Source organism: Neodiprion lecontei, chromosome 3 (genome assembly GCF_021901455.1).
Source record: "Neodiprion lecontei isolate iyNeoLeco1 chromosome 3, iyNeoLeco1.1, whole genome shotgun sequence".
Classification (NCBI taxonomy): domain Eukaryota; kingdom Metazoa; phylum Arthropoda; class Insecta; order Hymenoptera; family Diprionidae; genus Neodiprion; species Neodiprion lecontei.
In genome coordinates, this window is record NC_060262.1 from 37,397,493 (window position 1) to 37,416,404 (window position 18,912).

The 18,912-nt window shown below is 42.7% G+C and overlaps 1 protein-coding gene across 2 annotated transcripts in view; it reads right to left on the reverse strand.

Moving 5' to 3' along the window:
• LOC107224611 (transcription factor AP-2-epsilon) overlaps positions 1-18,912 on the reverse strand; it is a 216,315-nt gene that overhangs the window by 99,792 nt on the left and 97,611 nt on the right. The window lies entirely within an intron of this gene.

Sequence of the window (18,912 nt, forward strand, 5' to 3'; positions counted from 1 at the left end):
AAAATGACTGGCAAAAAGAGATCGCGAAATAATTGATCCTTTCTCATTTTCTCCAACTTATTTTGCACGTATTATTATTGTTCTCTTTTTTTTCCTTATTTCTTTTTTCTTTCTTTTCGCAATCAACGATACAGGTGTGTTTCTTTTTTCTAATATATCTCCTTCTTGTTCCAATTACAAGTTCCTTTGTCGATGCTGCGTGGAGTCGCGGACTGTTATGATTGAAAACGACGATACTTTTTGCCTCCGTAAGTTTGAATGTAGGTACGCGTACGTATAGCTAAATGTAAAAAAAAAAGAAACGATCAGAGCGCGCGTGTGATTGTACGATGGGTGAGCATGAGAATTAGCGATTCCCGTTAGCGGAAGGCACATCAGCGGTAATACACCACCGGGCGAAGAGGCGGCGCGCAATTTGTGTTAGAATTTTTCCCAAGAGCGAGAGGCGTAAGTGCGAGTAGGTAGGTAAAGTCGGTATGGATGCGCGAGGAGATACCGCAGGATATTTTATTTACACAATTATTATACGCGCGTATACACGCACATGCAGCCCGGTCTTATAATACTTTTCGAGAAGGCAGAATCGTAAAAAAATAATTCCCGGGCTGTTAGAGGTCGTAAATTGCGGCTATACGCGAGCCTCTCGCCGAGACGAGAGGGTACGTGTAACATATAATGATAAAATTAAAAGGAGAAAAACCGCGCGGCGTCGTTTCATTCCGCACGATCGCTCGGGCCCCATTACCGATTTTCCATTTTTCCCCCCCACCTTCCCCACATTTGTTCCTCTCCCCGATTCCCCGATCTTTTCGCGTCGATTTTCCAGCTCTCCTTACCTCTTCCTCCCCGATCGGCCACGGGGCAATTTTCTCCCGGAGGAACATCGGACACGACGCCCTTCGAGGATCGGGAAGAAGCGGTGTCATTCGGCGGAGGAGGCCTAGAAGAAGGACGTGCCTCCTTCGATCCGCATTGTCTTAGGCTTGTCTCCAGGTGGTCACGTAGACGGTCAGCATTTACCGGACATTACTGACCGCGGCGGTTCCTCAGCCGCGACGTCGAAGCCCAATAATTACTTCGCCCGTGGTGGAAAAGACGGGTCGCCTCCTCGAGACCCAGACGCGACGCTTCGCAATACGTCGCAAAGGGTTTAATTTTGACCCTGTAAGCCGACCCTTTGTGTCCGAGGTTGGTACGGGATACCGGAACCCCGTGCTTTTCATTTCAAATCATTTCACATTGGACGTAAAATAGGCCGCTGAATTTGATGCCCCCGAAAGCTGACGCGCTCTGTAGTCTGTGGTTTGTGAATTTAAAATGGCTAGTGACAAAATAATTGTGACTAATTGGTACGTGAGATTTTTTTGTTCTTAAGGCTACTGCTAGATTCAGAAACGATACTTCGAAACATACCCAAGACGTTGGGCAGTAGTTAGATTGTTATAAAAAAGAATTAAGCTGATGGAACTAGAGTGAAACACATTACAATTAATATGAAGGTTTCGTACATTTTTCGGCCGTGTCAGATTTCTTGAATCTCTTAGTTTTTCGAAATTTGTTTAACTATTCAAATTTATCCTAGGATTACAACTTTTATTACTTGATTATTGAGAAACGAACATTTACGAAGAGTGAACGCTTAAGAACGATTAGCTTGCCGCTAATTAATCGTCGTCGAACATCCAAGAAATCAAGATTAGTACTGGTTTCATTCGAGCAGAAAGCAGCAGTCGAATGAGATTTGCCAGACTGTCAAAGGAGGTAAAAAAAAATTTCAGAAATTTCTAGATTTTAACTGATAATAAACGACTAGTTCAGAACGATAATTTTTCTTCCCGTTAATATTACTCGTGTATAAATTTATGGATGAGTTGCCGTAAGATTGACGCACTCCGAGATCGGAATAAATAATTATTCTGATTTTGATGTGCGGACGAAATTGAAATGGGTGCGTTAATAATTTAGCGCGGTTCGACGGTCGGCCAGAGTTTGTTACCTGTACGTATAATTCAGTGGTATGTAATTTTGACGTGATAAAAATCTAGAGATAGCGAAGCGTAATGCAGATGAGATATACGCGCCGAGCCGAGCGCTTAACGTAAGTGAGCAACGTAATTCACTTAGGTCCCGGGACTTTTTAACCGGTGATGAAAATCGGTACTCATTATTTTGCAATTCAAAACTATCACCCGAATGTAAAACTGACCTAAAAATATCGCCTAATTCATACATCTATATTCGGCAAGTTACCGATTAAACCGTGAACGACATTTTGTAACAAGTTTATGCAGACGCGTATCTTAAACACGTAATCGTGACCAATGGTTGATGAATGTTCGGCAATAAGAAATATTAATAACAACGCAAGATTCGACTTTTGATTATTATTAAAATTCGTCGGTGCGCAGAGAAATTCGAGACTAGAGATGCCTGTTTATACTATAATTTTTCACCGCACATACTTATTTGTCAGTGTCAGAAGTTTACTCGACGCTCAATCTCGCCTGGGCAACAATTATTTCAATTAGTATTGTTAGCGGTCCAGCTGCCACACCTTCGTCGTTTCCCTTGAATTTCATTCGCCCGTTTTCAGAGGTTCGATTCGCTTCCGCCTATCGATCCGAAATTTCCCCGCTCCGCAAAGTCCGATGAAATCCGTCTTCCGTTCGCAACGATCAGCAGCGTTCATCTCGCGAAATAAATCCCGGGATGCTGTATCTCTTCGCCCTATCTTTCTTCCCGCAGCGCAAACGTTCAGCTGTGTTGAAGGAAAGGCAACTTCGTGTGACACACCTGCCTCACTTCGCGTTCAACGAGGAGCACTCACCTTTAAATTATTCCCTACATCGGAGAGATCTTTCCGATCTTATCCGTCCCGCGTTGAACGGCCTTGTCGATCTTGAACCGATTTGAGATGAGACGAACGAACGAACGAACGAACGAACGAACGATCGATCGATCGATCGATCTCTCGATCAGCCAGAGACGGGTTTCCGCGATCTATCGCCGGGTCCAATGAATTCATCGGGGCTGCGAGTTTGGAGCGGCAACTTGATGTGCGGATTGAAAAAATTTAGAACTTGGATTATTCAACGCGTATAATAATTATTGAGACAATGATCTCGATCTGAAATAGACCGCAATTTTAGATAAGCGATTTTAATAACACGATATGAGCGACTTTCATATTTCCTATGGAGGATATTATTGAGTAGAAAGAGCTGCTTGATTGATTGGAAATTTTCGAATCACGAGCTCGCCGTATTAGGTAGCGTATGACGATTTTGTCTTTTCTTTCTTCTTTCCTTTTTGCGGAAGCTAAAAAAAAAAAAAAAAAAAACTTGACTACATTCACGAGGAACATACACTCGTACGATTGCGGCTGACGATGTTTTTCAATTTTCTATATCAGCTGGATATCTGCGAAGTGAATTTTCTTAATATTAATTTTCTATCACCGATTTAGGCGGCGTATTCCTGTGATACTAATCAGAATCTCGTTTGACGGTTTGTAGAGTTACAGCAGCGAGTTGGTATAACGGCCTCATCGTCGAGTGACCCAAGTATTTTATGCAGCCTATATATATATACACATATATATACATGTATACATACGCTTACACATATACCGCGGACTTGGAGGCTCGCGTGAGTTAAGGATTGTATGATTAATGCATGAGAGATATTTTCGATCGCGTAGTACGAACTGATAGAGGAGGACTTTCTACCGATCTGAGACGTACAAGTTTATATTTGATTGAAGACCCGCCGCCGCCGCCGCCGCCGCCGTGCAGCTCGATCGCCAGCTTTTGAATCGATGATTGATTGGGGAATGTTGAAAGCAGCGCGGCTGAGACGTGATCTTATTCCCTGAATTGATTGAAAAATTGTCAATACTTCCAGGAAATATCTCAATCTTGATTCCGTGCATGCATGCATGCATGATCGATAGAGGAGTGAATCGGGCTTGATTGATTGTATTTTAAACTATTTCGCGTTTTATGTATAAAAAGAACGAGCGAAATGTTGAAAGAAAATTTTCTCGCGCGTTGCGATATTTTAATTCCACATGTCTCTTGACGTTTCTCGTTCTCTTTATAATTTTTCGAGGCACACTGACCGTTCCGACCTCATTTTTTTGCTGCTCTTGGTGCAGAGGAGGATTCTGCAGGACGGGACCACCTGACACGCCACAAGTAAGAAATTCACAAGTCATTATCAGTCTTGTTTTTACGCAAGACGAACTCAAGTCCATATGTTAAAGCGAAGCAGCAGGAAACGGCGTGTTTATGTATCTTCTTCTTTTTATAATGGTCCTCTCTTCTCCGACTTCTCCTTAATATTTCTTCATCTTTTTTCACTTCAAGCGCTATTTAAATCCTCCGTTCGTATATAAACGTTGCGTAAGAGCCGAACGAGTGAATAAGCGCGAGCGGCGTACGTGAACATTTCACGAAGTGTAAAATAAAAAAAGGACGAAAAGGAACGGAAGCAAAATTAAGAAACGGCGAGGAAAAAAAAAATCACGTAATACCTGACAAAAATAAATCAAATAACAGCCATTCACCACTCCGGCGGCTTTCAACGATGCGCTCAGCTTCGTTAGCTTCTCGCAACAGCCATTCAATCTCCATTTGCGCCAAACAACGGGCGAACAAATTAACACCAAATAATCACAGCTGATCCTAATCCTCCTCACCAATATCCCAACTCCGTTCCAAGATTCTCCGCTGTAGGTACGCTGCCCGCGTATCAAACGTCAAAGGCATGGGCGAAATCGTTCCAGGAAGCGTTCAAACGCTAATTCAAACGATTTTTCTCTTTCACCCTGCCGTTATAACTCTCTATACGCACGATCGCGGCTGATTACCTTGCACGAGGAGAAAAAAAAGGAGCGAGAGAAGAAGAGGATTGATAAAAAAAAAAAAAAAGAAGCAGAAAAAAAAATTAGTCTAATGAAAAAATATCATCGGCAGTTTCTCAAAGAGATCAACAGGCAACGCTCATAATTGTAACTATAATATTGAATTCTTTCCCAAGTGATAATCACACCTCAATACTTTTGCGGGATAACCAAAGCTGGGAAATGATAGGTTGGGCAGATTTTGGAGAAAGTTGACACAGAACCGCGAAATGATAAAATCGCTGCACGAGCTTTTCTTCGACCCGAATCGTAGATTTATAAAAGAACAAAAAAAAAATAAACACCTGGAGTAAAAATGACTTGACACGGTTAGACAGTGACTCGCATGTCTGTGAGTTGTGATCCGAGCAGAGCTTTCGCGCCTAGGGTAAAAGCTGGACATTAGAAAGCAGTTACTGGGCAGGGCCGTGTCGTGATAATAACCGGGTACGAGGCGATCTGCGGTGACAAGGTAACAACCGCCGGAAAGTCGCGGGATGTTGTAAAAAATGGAAAACGAGAAGAAAAAATAGAAAACAAGGTGAGTGGTCTGGACGTTCAAAATGCTGAGATCACCGCTGCCTACTCTCACTCCGCCTCCCTCTGGGTAATACCAATCATTATTCGGAATAGAGTTCGCTCAAAACGCAGACTGAGAAAAATTTCATCAATTATCACAGTTGGTAGAAAATTTAAATGAAATGGGTATCGTTACTGTAAAGTTTTGAATAATGTTGGGATGAAAATAAAATTTGGTACAAGTAGTAACTATTCGGTGTAATTATACCTGACAGCGCTAGATCTTTTGGTTTTTGCAACATTACGTGTATTTGTTTAAGTAATATTTTTTCAATCGAATCAGGCCTCAACGTCAATTTCGAAGAGAATAATAACGCGTACTAGATTTTCTGTTCATACCAGTTACAAAACTAATTTTCATATTGCATCCAGGAATATATTTCTGGGTTATGGCAAAAAATTAAAATAGGTAAGGACTGTATAGCGAGGGCAACTAAAAATTTCTCTCGGTGAATCGATAACCTCGAGCCATGATTACGCTTCCCATCCCGGTGCAATTTCGACTTATATTTACATGCGAATCTGGTGATCAAATCTAGCCGAAGAATCTCGGCTGTGGTGCAGAGACTTTCGGAGTATCGAGTATTGGTCTCGAAATAATCGTCTGCGGCTAAGAGCCAAAGCCTATAAATCTTAAATCATCGTTTTGGACGTATCAATCATCTCAACGGATTAACCGACACAGCAAGGGTCCCCGAGAAGCGATTAAACGGAAATCAACACTTATTCACAACCCCGCGATAATACTGAAAACAAAAAATATAACTCAGTAAAAGTTGCACAAAAAATAGACCCAACCATTCCATAGGCTTTCAAACGGTACATAATGTGCTGAAAATTCGAAAACCAGTGTAATACCAATTCATATAATCAATTATTACAAGTTGACGACATTACTTGAAAATTTGTTTAATTTATTTTTAAATTTGACTGAACAGGTTTGATCGCAGTACAGCGAATTCCAGTCATTAATCACCCCGCGTTGTTAAGTTGGTTGAAAATTGATGACATGGGGTATACGGAGTAAGACCGCAACCCTGAAATAACGTGGGTAGGTAATTTCCCAGTGTTTCTCTCCGTGTTAGGTATTCGAGAGCTGCAGCACGAGCACTGAGCAACGGAATGAGAAAAAAATGTGGGCAATTTTCGAATATGTTTAACCGCGCAACTGCAGGTCGCCGGTCGTTTCAATTATATCTTAGCGATCGTTTACTCAGTGCACACCGGCTCGATTTATTACCGATGATTTATCGCCGCGGTCGGTATATGCGAAATCAATTTCCACGGAGGTTTTTACGACAACAACGACGCATTAAAAGCTGTATGAGTCGCGATTGTAATCGGCTGAAAGTTGCAGATTCTCTCGGTTCACCGAGGATCTTTGCAAAGTGCACGCAGGGCGGCGGATCTTTGCTTACGTAACCGCAATTACACCGGTCAGGTAGAAAGGTAATATACGAAAGTTGGCAACAAATTAGCACGATTTCCTCGACGGTGATTTTCTTCTTTCTCTTATCGCCTTTGCTTCTTTATTTCTTTCACCGGGCAAAACCTGACCCGTACCGATTTTTCTCTTGGGTATAACGCGCATATCAATCTATATCCACGGCTATTCGGTTTGTTAGTTGAGTCGGTTGAGTCGCGTAAGGGGCAACGGCATGCACCGAACAAATCAACCTGCGGGCAATTTATAGCCCTGACAATGTGCAAGCTCACCTCGGCGCAACGGTAAGACATTTATACGTACAACACAAGCTCGCAGATGTGCGGCAGACCCGCACCTGTAGCCCCGCGGTCTGCGTTACCCTTATATAAACGCGGTTCGACGTGGCGAAAAAAGGACTTATTGTGCATATTTATTTCCCCCGTGAAATGCGATGTGAAATATTGATAATAAATGAAATTCCAATTCACGTGTACCTCGCGTCGTTTACATCTTGTCTTATACGCGTGCCTCAGGGAATCGTAGGAGAAGTGGGCAGGTATATTACAGGTGAAAAGCAAAAGCGAAGTTCGCGTGGCAAAAGTTTTCGCCAAAACTTTTACCCCAATTATAACAGAACAATATGCAAAGTATAATAATGAAGTATTTATCTGCTGACGAAAGAATTTGTAAGAATTGTAACTTGAAATGTTGCGATGAACGGTGTCGTAATTTGTTGGATTATTCGTGTAACAATCCCCGTCGACTTTGTTAATGAAGATAATAATTACACTAAAGTAAAATGAGTTCCGGTAAGCCTGAGGCTTAGATCCACACGCATCACAAACTTTCCTTATTATATACCTAGTCGGAAGAACTAATTGAACGTCATTAAAAGAAGCGATGCGTTATGTTCCGAAGCATTAAAAATTTTCCAACGATTTTCTTAATCCCTAATACCGCTTCTGGAATTCCGGCCCATGTTCGATAAGAGCTTCCGCCGGATTTTTACCGTCCGAAGCAGTCACAGAGCGGAGATAAATTCTCCCGTTATTTCGATACGATCTTCTCTTATTGATAGAGGTAGAGAGGACGCGACGAGTTGCAGGACCAGCAGCAGGAGCATCAGGAGCAGGAGCAAAGCGAAGAGGGAGTTGATCGGTCGGTCGGTCGGTTGAGTGGGGAATTTTTAATTAGCCTCGAGCAGTTCGATTAAATTCTGTCGAGTAATTACGACCGGCGTCGAAGCAACGTTACGCAGCAGAACTCGCCTGGCCGGGCGCTTTAAAGAGACAATAAAAAGCGGGAGACGCGGGGAGGAAGAGGGGGTGGTAAAAAAAAAAAAAAAAAAAAAAAAAAGATTAAATGGAGCAAAAATGACGGCGATAAAAAATAAAGAGAGAAAAAAGGTGGAAAAGGAAAAATAAAAGAAAACGCCCCGGTTCATTGTGGATGGTGCAGAGCCCCGTGCAGCTTTGTAACAGTAACAGGACTCTCTCCTAATATGGCTTACACCCATTGTAAGCTTTACACCGGCAATTACACGAACCGTGCTGCGGGTGCAGGTTACTTGTATGCAAATTTTTCGGTAACCTCATTCAGAGGTTACACCTACCTTCCAGCCCCAAGAAACGATACCTATGCACATCTAATTAACGGAGAAAGGCGTAGTTATCCGCGAAACGCGGAACGCGATGCGATGCGGTAGGAATGCATCTTTTCAGGGAGGAAAAAAAACGACATATATGTATATATAATATATCATATATATGTATATATATATATATTTACTCCCCAGGGTTGTGGTTCCCTTGCGGGGTCACGGGTACAGCGGTGTCTGCAAAACGGACGGAAATAAATTCGATGCAGATTAATCGGCGCTAATCTCAAAGATGCTGCTGCTGCTGGTGCTGCTGCTGGTGGTGGTGCAGTTGCCGTGTAATCGAGAGCGCTAGAAGATAAATGATACCGAGATTAATGATAAGCTCACGCTAGTACTCGACCTACCGTTTGCCCCTGCAGCCGAGGAAAATTTATCTTCGGGCTAGCCGTTTCAGGCGTAGTCCTTCCTGCAGCTCTCACGTCTTACGGCTGTTACAGAAACGGTTCAGCCGCAAGTTTGCGCCAGATTCAGATCCCACGAATTTATTTGTGCAACAGGTACTTAGGAAATGGTAGATGCTTCATTCGTTATGTTTTTATATTGAAAATAATATGGAATAAACCTGTCATATGAAACTTGAACAAAAACACATGTTGTTAGGTCAAAATAAACTGAATAAGTTATTGCGAAATTCTATTTCTATGGATCTTTACGCATATGCACGACTTTTTTCAAAATCTTCGAAGAAAATATATTTAGCATCGTGTCCTACGGGGGCCCAGGAACATAAAATTAGCATCTTGACCGTTTGTTCTGTTTGTTATAAAGGAGGTAAAACGACAATATCAAGGTTAAAAATTTGTCGGGCGGTAAGAATGTTGATCTTCATTGCAAACGCTATGAAATTTCCTAAATTTAGGTAGACATTGACTGCGAAGTTTGATGGAGTGTTTGCTTGGATGAAAAACTTAAACTAAGACGTAGGTTCTTGCTGACGTACGTCAATTTCAGTACCAAGTGTTTAGACATTTTACTGGTCAATTAACGCCTCTACATTACGAACGCAACCAAACATGTGTAATCTCATACCCACGAATATCCTTACAGTCTCGTTTTTTACACCTGTAGTCAAACAATAACCGAACAAGTATAATCGTGCGTACGAGCCTACGTACGCTTTACACGCTCGACTGACTTGCTATGGCGCTTCTTCGACTTGGAAATAAGATTCGATTGTAAAAACATAAAATTTTACACACGTCAAATATGCAAATTTATCGAGACTTGGGTTTCGAGTGTTGTTGAATCACGCGCGAGTTGAAGCCGGAGCTTAAAATAATGATAAAACAACGCTTTCCTCGTTCTCTTTTCGACTCTTAATTTCGCGGATTTCAACTTTTCAATCGAAACACACGATTCTTTCGATTGCACGTCTTTTTCCCAGTCAGATCCAAATTTTCGTCGCAGTCAAAAAATTTCTATCCTCAAAATTTGACTCGCAATTGCTCGCTGCGTTGCCCTGGGCCCCGAGCTCTCTTCGTACGCCCCTGCTTCTCGGGTTCACGAGACGCTGAGAGGACCATCTATCGGATCATCCCGATAATTCTCGGTTCAAGTACCCCGCGGGACGTTAGCACCGTCGCACAATTGTTGCCGACATCGGCTTCCCTTCATTACCGACATGCTTACCGACTCACGAGTTACAGGATTCCTTTCTTACCCGTCGCGGTACGCGGTTGAGAGTCGCAGGAACTTCGGGGCGACACCGCAAGCTGCCGGTAGCGCAATTTCAAAATTAGATTAATGCCGACACTTGCGTATTGTCAGTTAACGCGTTCGCGAAACCAGTTTTCCACCGAATCAAATTCGTTTCAGTAATTTCATCCACCCTGAAACGACAGCTGTATTTTTTCCGGTCAACTATTTAATGAGCGGTGAATGACTAACTCAGCACTCTTTCACTGTGATTAAAAAAAAGGGGATCGAAGATGGAAATTTTACGATACAGCGAACAAGATCCGTACATTCGCTTGCCTGTCTCGTGTGAGCTTAATGTCTTTCCCCGAAGTTGTCAAACGAGGTAGTAAGACGTGTTAAAAGAAAGGATTCTTTTTTAGTCCCCGAAGCCATGGTGCGTAATGCGTGATCAAGATCGTGGAGAAATTACGAAAATTCGATGCCAGGGGTGAAATTTGTCCGCATAATCGTTAAATCGTTCATTATTTGTTATGTTAAATTCACGCCCGGCAAATTTCATCGCGTAAATATCGCGCGCATAAGTAAGTTCGGGAGGATAATATTTACTGGGCGTAATGGTGGTGCATAAAACATGTGCAACAAAAATTTCACCGCGTTTATGAAACTTTACATCACGCATTATATACGTCCGAAAGACGATCACCTGAATACATTCGCAAACCCGCGTGTAATAATGGTGCGTATAAGTATATATATAGAGGCACGTATTCACAATACCCGGTAATTTATGAGCATTAAGCATAACAGGGTTAAGAAAAAAAATCTCTCCCTCTCCCTCTCTCTCTCTCTCTCTCTCTCTCTCTCTCATGAATAAAGTATTTTAGGTCATTTTTGTTTCGCGCTTACGTACGAACCACCATTATTCGCACAAAAGTAAATTAGAACTGTTTGTGCTACATAAGATTCCTTTATAGTTGCTTTTTTTTTTCTTTTATTTGAGTTCGTCGTTCTTCAACCTGCACCTGGCCTCTCATTAAACCGGTACCTTACGGTTATTGCAACGCAATCACTGATTCACACAAGTTTTGCCCAGAGCTTTGATGCTGACGTTCGGAAAATGAAAAACAAAATTTTAACCATCTTATCATAAGCAGACCTGCGGTATAATCAAAAGGATTCCTCGAATTCTGCTATAACCGCGAGTCAAAATTTCGTCTGCCACTGTTCATATCCCAAGTCCGCGGTAAGTAGGTGCAATATTTTGGGTCAGCTCCTTAATACGAAGATCCTGAAAAGGGGGCCAGGGTGAGTCAAAACAGCGAATGTAACGACGCGTCGCGTTTCACCGCGGTGCCATTTATCAGCTTTCGCTTGTAGAGCTTGTTATTCGGTTATACATATTATAATGTAACGGAATTACCGTCACTAATGACACGCGCCGGTGTACTAATTGCTTCGGCCCACCGGCTGCCACCTCGTCGGCCGAAATAATCTGAATGAAACTCTTTCTTATTCTTATTCCCTTCTTCTGTGCCCCAAAAATCTAGCCCGAGTTCATCCCCGCGGGTTCAACTTCCGCGCACGCATTCTTCCGATGACCTGAGCGAGTACTGCAGGTGTAAACTTCTATAATGCCGTATATTCGAGACGCCAATTCACCTGTCTTCCATACACCCACGCTCGATTTTACGCCTTGCTTGAATTATTACCGTTAAAGGGGGACCGGATCGCGAAGCAAAAGCGTTTCTCTCATTTTCGCGTAGCGAATCGCGGTATTCGACATAACGTGTTGGCTCACCGTTATGGCGTGAATGACGGTCTAGTTAGTATTTAAAATTTCTTTGCCTCAGATTTTACTTAAAGAATAACCATTTATTCTAATGTCAACCGATTTATATTGAATCATTTATATTTGTGAGAAGAGAGAACAGTGCTAAGATTTGTCAGTGACGATAAAATCTAACCACACGACGATCGGTCGAAGAATGATATTTGAATCAGATGATAAAAAAATGATTGAGCGATTCGCATCCTTTGTTAAAAAAAGGTGGAATAATGAACCGGTTGAATAGCGATGGCCGCTAACCTGCATGATTAATCGAGTCCAAAAAAATCATCGGACACGACTCGATTGAATCGGTGAAATTCAATCGATTAATCGGTTATTTCGTACTTTTTGGAAAAGATCGATTTCAAACGAAAATTTCGTAAATGTAATCGTACGTAGTCTTAATAGCGGAAAAGTTTCTTGATAATTAACAGTTTCATTCGAAATATTCATTTACTTAGTAAGTAAGAGAATGATAATAATTGACACTCTAATCACATAAATTGATGTCCCATTGCGTCGTTCGTGAGAGTAATAAACAAAAACCGATTGTGAGGAACAATGTAATCGTGTCCGTTGATTATTCGAGTTTGAATAATAATCAATTCAATTGAAGATCGATTACTTTTGGTCATCCTTAGTTGAGAGCCACGGTGGCTCGTGCTTGGTGGTGACCTATGACCGTGAAGACCGAGGCGAGGCCTGTTCTCGGACACGCGATGCTCTGCAGACCGCCCCGAGGCACGCGCAAGATCCCGAACGACGGTCAGCGATTGGCTGTTCGAACGAGGACCGACTGACGTTGCTCCTAGCTTGCATCACTGGCATTACCGGCGCACACGCGTATAACACGTCCACGCATCCTGAGACGCGGTTTAAGCAGGCGCATGTATATGGGAGCGGCACGCGAGGCATGCAAATTGCGATCCCGAGTAGAAATTAGACATTGGGACCGAAGTCGAGGCGGTTTTCGGGAATCGCGGACCACGCGACCTCGGCCCCAAATCCAATCCACGTGCGATTCAACCTGCCGCTCAATTACGAATTTTTATGTTGCTGAATTTTGCACGGTTCCATTAGAAAGTTACATTCTATCCGGCTGTTTCGTTATAAGATCATAAATCGAAGGTCCAAACTATTGAGTTAGGATCAGTGAGTAATGGAGAGGAAAAATAAAATTCAAAATTTCATGATTTGGTATCTAACGTGATCCACAAAATCCACGTGGCACCTGTCATAACCTAAGACTCGGTAAAATAATTGAACTTCTGAAATAAATTTTGGCGTACAGTATGTATATGGGACTCCTACAAGTGACTTGTAGCGCAGGATGAAATCGTTAGCGATTGACTTGAACGAGATCGTCGCGTTTCAGAACCGAAATGCGTTGCAACGCTATGCAAAACCGAGTGAAATCCGACATTTGAGTAACGAGCGACCCAAAATGTTCGTATTCGAATAAATCAAATTGGTTCTGGCAATTGGTAAGGTTGATGTGTGGGAGGGATCGAGATTGTGCGAAGAAGACGCGGATGAAAGCCGGGCGAACGGAGGGAGTGAACCATAAAAGTACCTCAAACGGCGCCGGTCGCTGGAACGGAACCCGGCACTTATATTATAGCTGTTCCCCGGTTCCCTTGGTTGGAGTCCGATTCACCAGAAAGAAAACCTCCACAATTCAAAACCCACAATTAATGTTGAAAATAATAACAGAGTCACCCGCGCAGCCCTGAAAACGCGGGCCTCCCCGTATCCTGGGCCGCAAAAATTGTTATATTAAATGTAGGCCGCCGTGTGCAGCACCACGAAGGGATCACGGATAGAGTCTAGCGGTACGTTACACGGATTGCGATGCGACGGATACCCGATGTGTGCCGTGGTTTTAGTGGGCGGTCAGGGAGGCGTCGCCCACTAATTATAATTATACTATGGCAGCATTAGCCGCGTTAATTGCCACGTAAGTCTGGTCAAATACTCGCCGCCCCCGAGAGACGAGGGTCTCTTTTATACCCCCTAGCAAGTCGAAAAGTCCGATAGTACGATGCAGGAACTCGTTCCGAGGATCCAAGATAAGGTGCCCGCATCCCTTAGAAATCACAGTGTAAATGGATTCGGAATTACACGCGTTGCAGAGTGGCTTCCGCGTGTATAATCGATGCTTCGGTTAGTGAACTCGTTAATTTTTGAACAACGAATCAATCGTGGTTGCATAATCGACCGAATGAACAAGATGTACGAGAAGCGATCACTTCAAACGGTCGAGTGATATTTCCTGTCCCTAATCGCGACGATCGGGATCAGACGAGGTTTCTTTTCACTCTTGAAATCCTGTAGCTAACCACAGCCATTAGCAGCACGTCGTTTAGCGAATGATGTAACGTAGCGTGGCGACGCGTCAACACGTGATACGTGTAAAGGTGTGTAAGCTGGTACTTGTGACACCCAATTTATGCGTTAAAATCTACAGAGATCCCCGATCGACTCTCAGTTACAGAACAAATTAGTCACGGTGCTGATATCACACACGTGTGAACCTACAGCGGCTACGGCAGCGAGTATGTAAGGATGTACCGAAAAAATGAGAAGGAGATAAAGCAAGGAGAAATTACGTGTGGTTGAAGCTGGTGTTCCTGTACGAGGAACTGCACCTGTTCGTCGATTTAACAACCAGCCATCCGCATGCGCGTATAATACGTGACTTCGACGGTTGATAGATAGTCATTCCGCGATCAGCAACAAGTAGTAGGCACAGTCTAAGGCATGAGCACCGGCGTAGGCACACATCCGATCCGTTAAATGATAACAGTAATTACGCCCATGTGTCACTTGGGCCCAGCTGACAAAAGGGTGGCGCCGTAGGCTTGAGGCGAGCCGGACAGCGATTCGGCATTTATCACTGCTCGGCTTACTTAGACCGTGTAGCCGAGTAATTCTCTCGGTGTTTTGCCCCTCGGCCCCGAATCCAGGCGGTTTCTTCTAATGCGCTAATAACATAGTAGCGACCCGGTAATTAATAACGAACAGTGGGTCGGACGGACCTGCAACCTCGTGCTTTTTGATATACTTCAAACATCGCGGGCCGTGTGGGTGGAACCTGGTAATTGCAGAGTAAACGCTTCGCTTTCGGTAGGTATAATGTGTGAGGCGTCGTGAGTGTCGGACTTTGGATTAAAGATAACGATCGACGATCGCACGTCGGACACACGAGCTCTTTCCACGTGCGGCGTGGATGTTTATTTCAGGCAACGTTCAACGGAGTCACGAAACGCGCCTGTCTTTCACAACATCACTCGGCATCCGATGATATTCTTTTTATCGCGATTTATCTTCTTCCATTCGCATGGCATGTAATAATTTCATTACGAGAGACTGTCGTTCGACGAGTTTATGTTTCCTGTACCCTCTGCAACTCCCACGAAATATTTTCTCTTCCGCTATTCGGCTTGCAGCAAATTCATTCGTATTATTTGACTTGTAACGAAACCGTTGACAACTCTGTTCCAAAAAATGTAGGTCACGTAGTCGTTGAAATCGATCAGAGTGACCGATCAGTCATATTTTGATACGTATTGGAATTACGCTGCAAAGTTTTTTCTTTATGCAATGTTCAGCGTGAGTTTAAAAATTCCAAATTTTAAGGCTGTTGCCTACCGGAAATTTGCATATCATTTGTCAGAATAGAAAAGAAGAAAAATCGTTGAAACGTTACTCGGGAGTTGAGAATTTGAGAAAACCGGATGACGATGTCTCTCGTTCTGTTTTTGCGCTCCGCTAATTCGTTTATTTTACTTTTAGCATTTTTTATTTCAATTCCCCCTTTCTCGTCTCTCCTGCATTTCCTCTCCTCCGTGAAATAGCGCAATGGGATAGGCTGTATAACGCGGTCTCCTCGCAGGTTTCAACACAAATAAGATAATCTCCATTATAAACTGAGGAACAGGGTAAGTAAACGGCAAGGAGTTATTTACTCGCTCGGCTGGGAAGGGGAAGAGAGCAAAGGAACAAAGTAATAACCTCGGAATAAGAATGAAAATTAGAATGAGACTTGAAAGGGGGGAACGGGAAGGAAGCCACCATCAGCCTTGCAGACGGTAATGCTCCCCCATCATCAAAGCGCAGGCGTGCCTTCGAGGTCGCCATATTATAATATTATAGTCACGGCACGTCTCCGCGTCTAATTTCACTCGCAAATGTCATATTTTTTTCCCTTCCACTCATTAGGAATCAAGAGTAATTAACATCGCGGTTGAAGCACGTGTAAAGCAGAGCGCTTGAAATGCGCGATGGGATGATGCGGTGGAAAAGTGAACAAAAAAGGAAAAAAAATTTTTTAAATCTGCATGAAATAATATTTACTTACCCAGGGTGCGCTACAGTCGCTACCGCCTAGAGACTGAAAGGCAGGTACGCATCTGAACGTCATCTCGACGCAGCTGAGAGTCTGTGTCTCGTTATACGATTATTTTTTCAAATATTTCGTTTTTCCTATGTACAAGTTTGCAAAAGCAGCTTGGTTCTCCGGTCACAACTTACCTAGAACAAAACGAAACACCTAGTTAGCGATCGGCTATAATATGCCTTGCGGTATGTTTTATAGGGTTCTTCGCATGTAATTAACACGGAATAATGAAACGGGCGAGCTTGCGATAAGAAACGAAGGAAAAACATTTTCTTGCAATAATATCCTGCATCCTCGATGAGAATCGTATTTCCGCATCGAAGAATTTTATGCAGCAAAAGTTTCTCATATTCATCCGAAATTTAACACCATGCAATCAAGAACTTGGTGGATGAAAAATTTTCAAACCAGTGAAATGCACCTGGAAGAGTCGAAAAAATATAGAAAACCGTGACAGAAGATGACAAAAAGAAACAGGCCTTTTCGAATTTTAACTCGACATACGTAGTTGACTTGTGCTGTAATTGAATCCAAGCCACCGAAGCTAGTTCAATTATTCATACAACCGTCTTTAATTAAACAATCATACAGCCACGCCAGAAGCTGATGGAAGAAATCGCATAACGATGATCGGAGGATCGACTTTCGGAATCAGGGGTCAAAATCCTTCAAAACCCGTACAGAAAGAAAAAGAAACGTGGATAAAAAAAACCAGCAAGTCATTCGGGCAGTAATTTTGTGCAAACTATTCGGTTAATTATGATGTTCAAGCTGTTATTGGCGCGTGCAAAATAGAACCTGACTTAATATGGCGGTGCGAGCAACAATGATCGTGATATGTGCGCGTGTGGAACAGTTATACAACAAACAGGCGATTGTAGTAGCCCGTGGAGAATAGGAAAAACAAAAAAATCACGGACGAGAATCTACAGCCAAGGTTTATAGCTGTAAGGAATCCCGCGGCGTGATCCGTCGGCTAAGAGTTGGTCGATTGTGTTTCACGCTGGGATATCGGGAGTGCAGAAATTTGATGTAACAGGGTTCACGGTTGCAGAAATGATCAGGTGTTTGAGTAGTAAAAAACTGCAAGACGTTATGCAATGATTCTCAGTTCGACAGGAACAAAATCTCGTCGTCATTGCCGTCATTGATACAGAGGATATTCAAGTTCCAGTTCAAGCTGAGAGAATTTTGAGAAGCGGAGTCGGATGATGAAACCCGGTAAAACGAAGGATTGGAATACTTCGATGAAATTACCTAGTATACGTATAACACCTCGGTGAACAGAAAGGGCTTTTCGTAATGAAATCTTGTACCACGCGGTGATAATTGGCACGAGAATTGAATTCATTTAATGACCGTACCTCCGCTGCGCTGCAGAGGCGATTCGACCGGACAGCGTGGAAGACGTTGGTTGCATGCCTGCCGCGTATCTTGGGACCTAAGATGCATTTGCAGTCGGCATAACGACAGCTACCAACGACTATTATCACCTCAGCATCCTCGAGTCAAGCCCTCCGTGAAGCGGTGATCAGAATCTCCCTCCTCCTCCCCCCCCTTTCGCCAGACACACAGCTAATGCAATTACAATTAATTTTCTCGGCACATGTCCGCGAGGATCGGGACTTGTACTTGGCCTTTTTTCTTCACTTTCGTTTAATTACGAACGACGCCGAGGATTTTGTACGCGAAGAAATATCGAACTGTCTCGGTAATTCGGGATCAATTTTTGAAATCAAAAAAAAAAACAACTGAAGTTTCTTCGCGAGTAAAAAGGATGAATAGTATAAATATAGCAGGGTACAACGAGAGAAATTGTAAGTGGAATAAGACGAGGGAGAGAGGAGAGGAGAGGAGAATGGGATAAATCGTAGAATAAAGGGAGATGCCGGGTTTGATGGTGGGAGATAATTGATTGAGTTCATTTCAGATAAAACGCGGTATAAGAAAAATTTGGTCCGGTTTGAATATAATGACGCAATTGTAGCGATAATCATATATTCAATGGCGTAACGGTCGATTACGGAAGATCACAGTACCCAATAAACAATGCCAGTATATAAAGCGTATGAAATTCGTCAAAAAAGAACGTTTTATTCTGTAGAATAAACGTGCAGCACCTACGTATTTTATTGCGAAGAATGTCCGCCGTGATTTCGGTTTATTAAACGTTTTTGGTGGACGTCTTACGATAGTTGTTCATATGCAAATTTTATACGTTTGAAACCAAACATTTATAAATCGTATCTCAATTTGTTGATAAAACGTATCGAAAATCCGTTATTTTAATATTTATGGTAATCGTCTAATATTTGGATATTGATGACTACTAAGAGACGTTTCGCAAGTACGTTTTAAAACTCAAATTATGAAGGAAATTTTTTCTATTAAAATGTGTTGACAATGTCCGTTTAACTAACGTGACAAAATGTTTTCTGTTAATGACGCTTTAATCTTTCATTATTTATGTCTAAACGAA